This window comes from Elaeis guineensis, chromosome 10, assembly GCF_000442705.2.
Source record: "Elaeis guineensis isolate ETL-2024a chromosome 10, EG11, whole genome shotgun sequence".
Classification (NCBI taxonomy): Eukaryota; Viridiplantae; Streptophyta; class Magnoliopsida; order Arecales; family Arecaceae; genus Elaeis; species Elaeis guineensis.
Genome location: NC_026002.2, coordinates 79,353,154 through 79,360,432, shown reverse-complemented (window position 1 = coordinate 79,360,432; position 7,279 = coordinate 79,353,154). Strand labels below are relative to the sequence as shown.

General features: G+C 41.0%; 2 pseudogenes; both read right to left on the bottom strand.

The window, feature by feature from the left end:
• Nucleotides 1–1,616: 1,616 nt before the first annotated feature.
• On the bottom strand, nt 1,617–2,707 carry LOC105052193 (mannose-specific lectin 3-like; annotated as a pseudogene).
• A 923-nt stretch (nt 2,708–3,630) lies between these two features.
• Nucleotides 3,631–6,378, bottom strand: LOC140852051 (putative receptor protein kinase ZmPK1; annotated as a pseudogene).
• Nucleotides 6,379–7,279: the final 901 nt, after the last annotated feature.

The following is a 7,279-nucleotide window of genomic DNA, read 5'->3' as shown; positions in this document are numbered from 1 at the left end:
TACTGTTTTCTTAACTTTGATTGACGTCGAAAGACCTTTTATCGGATAAATTTTGATAAGTGAACTTCTTTTGTAGATTCATTTCTCACTTGGAAGCAAGATGTACTTACTCGGCATCAGATCGAGCATCTTATTAGAGTTTTGCGGCAACAGCTGCGTTAACTTAATTTTGGCAATGACTAGAAGAGGAATCAAGAATTAAAAATCACGAGTAGCTGAGGCCGAGCCTCGATTATCTCAGTGGAAGGGCTAATATTTGCTCTAACGGACGGCGGTTCCATCAGGTTGCATTAAATTGTAAATTATTATACATAAAACGAAAACCAAATCGTGTCTAAGAGCTTGTAGAGCTATGCCAGACCGCCTATCACCTCTTATATGGCTATTCAGAAAAGAAAACGAAAACCAAATCGTTGTGATGCCATAATTGGGCTTTAGGTGCGCTTTGGTTGTACTGACAACTTTGATCCGTTTTATGGAATGGAAAATCCAACTCGACCCATTCCAAAGCCCATCATTTGGATGAATTATTAGGCAGAATCATTTAGGATACACGCAAATCTATAAAAAATCAAGCATTCAATGGTGAATGGTCAGCCATGATTAATATTTGATAGGGAATCAGAAATGGCTGACGCAGCGATTTCTTATAGGTTGCCTATATTCTACCTAAAAGTGCGAACCTGATCTGGAGATCATGAACCAGTCAAAGTCCAATTTCAATGCAAGTTAATTAGAAAAAGAGGCATATGACAATCATTGGTTAGTAAGTATTCTATCGTGTCCTTATGATTGAAAAAAATTATTCACGTGATTTAAGTTATATAAATCGCTAGCTTCCATTCTTGAAGATTCAACATTACGAAAGTAATTCCAATGGGCAGTATATTTCATGCCGATGCAAATGGACAACAATTCTAAAGAAAAGTTATGGAAGTATTTCACATTCACGCCAACAGTTAGTAATTGCATATATGCATGACCTCATCATGATTTTTGTCTAGATCAGGAAACTAGTAAATTCAAGTTTGTGACCTAAACTTTGGGCGCATATCCTCTTTCACAATTTAATATTTATTCATTTTTTCACTCTAACTTCCCATACCCCGCTCATTAAAAGTAACGATATCGTTTTCAAGAAAATAGCATATGCTTATTGAATTGGGCAGTAGAGCTCATTCAGACTAGGAAGCGAGTCGGTATTACAATCCTTAATTAACTTGTAGATTTCCGTAGATTACTGATTCAACCAAGGCATCATGCGTATTTTATGCACCGGCTACGATCGCCGTATTAACTGTGGCTTCCTTGCTAACCCGAAGAGATCCAAGTGAAGCTCGTGCACTGTACGTGTACATTTGCTCATGCCTGCCAAGAACGTGACCAGCCGTCGTTCTAGAGTCGTTAGCCTTTTTTTTTTTTCAAAAAAAAAAAACCAAAGCTCTCGGCACCATTTTGTGCACCACCGTTGGATGCCAAATGAAGGGGGCATTGGCGTCGTCCACACGCATGATCATCTCTCTGCGTTTCGAAATTCGTATCTCGGGTGGCGAAGTAGATGGATGAAAGCATCAAGGAGCAACAATTAAGGATCCACCGCATGAATCAGATTGACTTCAAAACTTATTTTATTGGATATTTTGGCTACTACAGGCTGTGGCTCAGCGACGAGCCAGAACTTTGTATTATACATCAACTGAGGGAAAAGACGTCAAAATAGGAACACACTGGTCCCCATAGATCAGCCGGAGGACGTCGACCAGACTGCGGGTCCATAGACGCCGCCTGTCCGTTGATCTGGAGTATAAGGACATAACCTCCATCCCTGGATATAGGCTTGCTGGCCCACACGGTTTTATTGTGGCCATCCTCGACGGCCAGCTGTCCTCCGTGGTCGAGCCTAAGGAAGCAAAGCCGGCCTTTGCCCTTCGTGCCCGACTCCCAGATGACACCTTGTGCGGTTTTATGAGGGCCAGATTGCAGTCATCCTTCATGATAAACGTATAGTCCCTGGTTGTGAGCTTAGAATTGCCGTAGAGAATCTGCGACGAGAACAGCACGTTGTTCACCATGGGAATGTTCATCATCTCGGAAGAAAAAGCTCCGGTGGTGGTGATTGCAAAGTTGGGGGCAGACCAGACTGGGGTACCGTAGATGACTACCTCACCATCAGGACGGAGGACGGCAGAGTAGTTGCCTTCCTTGGGACCAGGCGGCGTGGTCCACACAGTGGAACCATCGGCGCTCTTGATGATGAACTGGCCGTGGTCATTGAGTGTCAGGGTGCAGTTAACACCCTCTCCATGGGTGTTGGATTGGAAGCCATAGCCCTTATAATTATATAAGACGAGGTTGCAATCACCTTGCATGACGAAGCTACTGTCGAGGTAGGAAAGCTGGCTGTCGGTGGTGAGAGCATCACCGGTTACCAGGACATTCCCTTCGTTCGCTGTGGATGGGGATGTGAGAAGGATGAGGATTGACGAGAGGATGACAAGAAGGGAGGCAGTGGGGATTGAGGATAGGATGGCCATTGGCTTGGATTAGATGTAACAGATTGTAACATGCTCAATTTAAATTCAAAAAAAGACAATTTAAATTGAGCATGTATAATGAACTCTACAATGTGCTCTAATTAGATTGTTGAATGAAATTCCTCTCGCTCTCTCCCTCTTTTTCTCTTTGACAATCTCCACTTTAGAATGAATATCTAAATGATCACTGATGATGGGGTGTTGTTGGTTTATGAGATGGACCATGCGAGCCCTTTTAACAGTTTATCTGGTCAGAATATTCCATATGCCAAACCTTTATTTATTCGGCCATTAATTTATAGACATAGAAGGGGCTCCAGGTTTAGTCTGGTTTCTACCAGATAGACTCTCTGGTTCATGTTGGGACTCAAGTTCTCGGCTAGGCTCAAATTATTGGCCTCAGTTTTTATCCCTTTTGGATTTTATTGTGCTACGGTTTTAAAATCCATACCCAACCCAACTAAAAGGTTGAGCACAGCCTCGTGTCCAATTTACAGGTTTTAGGTCAGGTATGGTGGAACGCATTTTGGGTCTATGTGACCCAGTTGTCCCCCTAGTATTGAGGGATAATTTGTCACCCCAAATGGGAAAGCTGGTCCATTCAATTTGGTAAATAATAAGATAATTACAATGGTTGAAACCACCTTTAGCTCTGGAAATTGAAAAAGTTTAATCCAAAGTTATCATATTGGTAAATAATTAGAAGATAATGACTACTATGATCTTCATTTATTCCTGGTTAACTGACACAAAGTTTAGACATATTAATGTTCAAACAAGTTTACAAGTAGGAGAACAAATGTTGGATACAAGCTTATAATTTGCCTTATAGCTTCCTACATGATATGAAATGCGTGCATACTCATCGAAGACACAGAGAAATTATTAGTTAAAATAGATCTACTACAACATATACCGTACACCACCCAATAACAAAATAGCAATCCATCCAAAAAGGTAGACTTTTTTCCATTCAAAATACTAAAAGTAAACACCTTTTATTAAAAATTTTCAATCAAGTATGGATAACATTGCAGCTTTTTTAAATAATACATGACATGCTGGTTTATTATTGAATGGTATAAAATATACACGGTAGAACTGTTTTAATCAATAATTTTTCCAAAATACATTATTACTTCTCAACAACAATAACAATAACAACAACAATAACAACAAGCTAAGACATGTTACTTGAAATTATATTGATGACTTCATGCTTGACTTATTGGAAAGATGATGCACGGGAGTTTAGCTTGTCATCCGATAAAAGAAACATTTGGACTATAGATTCTATGGATGGCCTCTTGCTTCTTTCTTCTTCGAGGCATCGGACTGCTATTGCCACCATCATCAATACTTGCTTGCTATTGAATTGTCCATCTAATCTGGAATCTACAAAGTCCCCAATCCATGAATCATATCCACTCTCCAAGTTCTCTTTGAGCAACCCAAGTGACCTCCTCAATACCATCTCTAGCTCCTCCCCTCTATCTATTTTTCATTGTGAAACTCTAACCCCCTTCACTAACTCGAGAAGCACGACTCCATAGCTATAGACATCAACTTTCCCAGTGATCGGAAGACTGGAAGCCCACTCTGGAGCAATGTAACCTCTTGTCCCTTGGATACGTGATAAGTTGCGTCCAGATCCACCTCTATTTAACAGTTTGGCCAGTCCAAAGTCTGCAATCTTGGGCTCAAAATCACGACCCAACAATATATTCTCAGGCTTTATATCACAGTGGATGACCCACTCCAGGCACTCGTGATGAAGATAGGCTAATCCTTTTGCCACCCCCACCGCAATTTTAAACCTCTCACTCCATCTTAGAATGCTAGCGGAGCCATTACCATAAAATAAAACCTTGTCCAATGAACCATTCTCCACGAACTCGGAAACCAAGAGCCTGTGCGAGCGTTCTGAACAAAATCCCCACATTCTCACCAAATTCATGTGGTATATTCTTCCTATGAGGCTCAGTTCGGCGTGGAATTCCTCTTCTCCTTGGATCACATCTTCCAACTTCTTGACCGCCGCCACCCTCTCATCATCCAAGACTCCCTTGTATACGGCTCCTGATCCTCCTCTCCCGACCTCTTCTTGGAAGTTTCGAGTAGCCCTTTTCAGCTCTTTGTAAGTGAATCTTCGAAATTGAGTAGACATAGCCTTGTATCCTTCCTCCATGGGGGCTGACCGCTTCTCGGTCCTGAACATAAACCACCAACCAAATATCACAAAAAGGAGTTCTATTACAAAAAAAGCTGATATGAACCAATAGAAATAGGCCCAGTTTTTTTCTCCGATGCTCTTTCGCCTTATATCCTTCCCGATGTCTACCTCTGTGACATTGCAACCAAGCTTACGCCCTTGAAGACTAGAAGAGAGTTTTGAGGTGTCTACAGATGTCGGAAATTTTAAGAATGTGCCGCCATCGGTGTTTGGCAAACTTTTTCCATTGTGGAGCTCAATTTTTTGATAACAATCCGTAGTGTCCTCCTTATACACGAACGCTTCGCATGAACAATCCGCTTTGCAAATATTCCTGCAAGCCCCGAATGACAGGGAACGAGTGTAATTGAAATCAGATCCCCAGAAATCTGTGAGGGGAAGCTCGAAAAATTCAACCTCATCATGAGATTTGTCGCAGTTGATGCTGTATTTTCGCTTGCAACCTTTGCTCCAATCACTCGGGTCATTTACTTCAAAACCAGGAGGACAAGTGCATTGGGGTGTCGGTTTATATACACAGATTCCATTCCTACCACACAGTGAATGCACCGAACAAATCGATGAAAGAGCAACCCACGAAATCGACCACATCTCGGTCGACTCGTTCAAGCTGTACAGCCTAAGATTACCATCATAATCCAGAGTCAGCCTCCTCCTAATCCCTGGACCGAAGTCAGAAGCTTTGAATGCCAAGTTATCGGTCGACATGAACTGCCCCATGTCATCAAGGCCTGCAGATCTACTGCTATTGTAGGTTGATCTGTCATGGTTCCACGGCCATGCTACTTGTCCAGGATCAGGCCAGTAGATGCTAACGAATGCAGGCGTATCATATATAAGTTTCAAAACGTTATCACTTTGAAAATAAAATTTGTAGTGGCCTGAAGATAGTGATCGGTTAGCAGCAGCAGATACCAGCATAGAATTCTGATTGAATATCTGGTTCGGGAGAAGAGTATCAGTAGGATGATCAAAGCTTTGCCACAGAATTTTTCGATCTAGATCCATCACAACAAGATTCCCATTATCAAGAAGCTGCGCTTGAGCTCGATCTGAGTTGGTGTCGGTGCTCCAAATGACCGTACCATCATAGTCGGTCAGAACCACGCTTCCATCCTTGCGCATCGTAACTCTCGACCCATGACCATTCACAGGGTGGTCACGGTTCGCAGTCCATACGACAGTCCTGTTCTTCATGTTGGAGAACCAGATGGAGAAGATGAAGGCATTCGTACCAACTTGGTAGAAGCCGCATGCGAATGACTTGTTTTGTGAGATGAGGATGTCTGAGTCATCCTCCACGGAAAGGAAAGAATGGCTTGTTAGAGAGATTCTAGGTGCTGGAGATGCAAAAGGAAGGAGGAGCAGGAAGATGAGAAAGAGAGGGATATTGAGGATGGTGGAAAGAGTAGGATTTCTCATGGCAGAGATTAATTGAGCAGGTCTACAAGGAAGAAAGGGAAACCAACACATGCCCTTGATGATGGATTTTGGGTTTGATAATCTACATATATTATAGTTGCTGGACCTTGAATTATTGTGGCCGCGGCGAGCAAAGAAAACGGTTGTCGATGAAATTTTATTCAAATTCAAGTTGCGGTAGTCTACTTTGACTTTGGCATTCGGGGGCCGATTTTTCCGAGTGAATTGATAGGGTATAGAAGTGGTCCGACCTATCAATTCGAAGAAAAGTCTGCTTAAAGCGAAGCTCGAGTTTTGGCCTTTGCGGTGCTTATCTTATGCTGTATGGATAGCCACCACGTAACCGTCGCAGAGCTATCATTCATTTAAAATAGGACGCATCATATTCCATGTCAAATATGTGACTTAAATGTCAAATACGAAATAATTATTAGATAGACTGCTTAATCTATAATAATGATGTAAACTAAATCAATAGAAAACAAAATATCATAACAGTATTTGAGGTGGTTAAACAATTGTATTGAGATAATTGCCGTGGCTCAAACTACATTCGGACTATTTTGAAGTCCACATTTCGAACTATGCTACAGTCCATGCTCGGACTACGTCCAACTAAGCAAGTCTTCCCACTGAAGAAGGAGAAATTATTAAATAGACTTAGTCTATAAGAAATATTGTAGATTAAGTCAATGAAAAAAATATCATAGAGCTACAATTACCTCAACACAATTATAGACTAAGCTAGCCTTTTATTGGAAAATTATTAAATAGACTTAGTCTATAATAAATATTATAGACTAAGCCAATGAATAAAATGTTCCATCAATTGCAATCACCTCAACATAATTGTTTAACTATCTCAAACAGTGTTGTAGCTTTTTTTTTTTTTTTTTTTTTTTTACATTGGAATTTTTGTGGAGAAGAATCTTAGTGTATGCAAGCCAGCACCGTGAGCCAAGCTGGCACTTGTCAAGCTAGATGGCACTGATTATGGAACAAAAATCATATGGGGGCAGCACTATAAAATATCAAATAGGACGGACTTCATAGTTTGTCATATTTTTTTTAATATCAATTTTAAAAAATA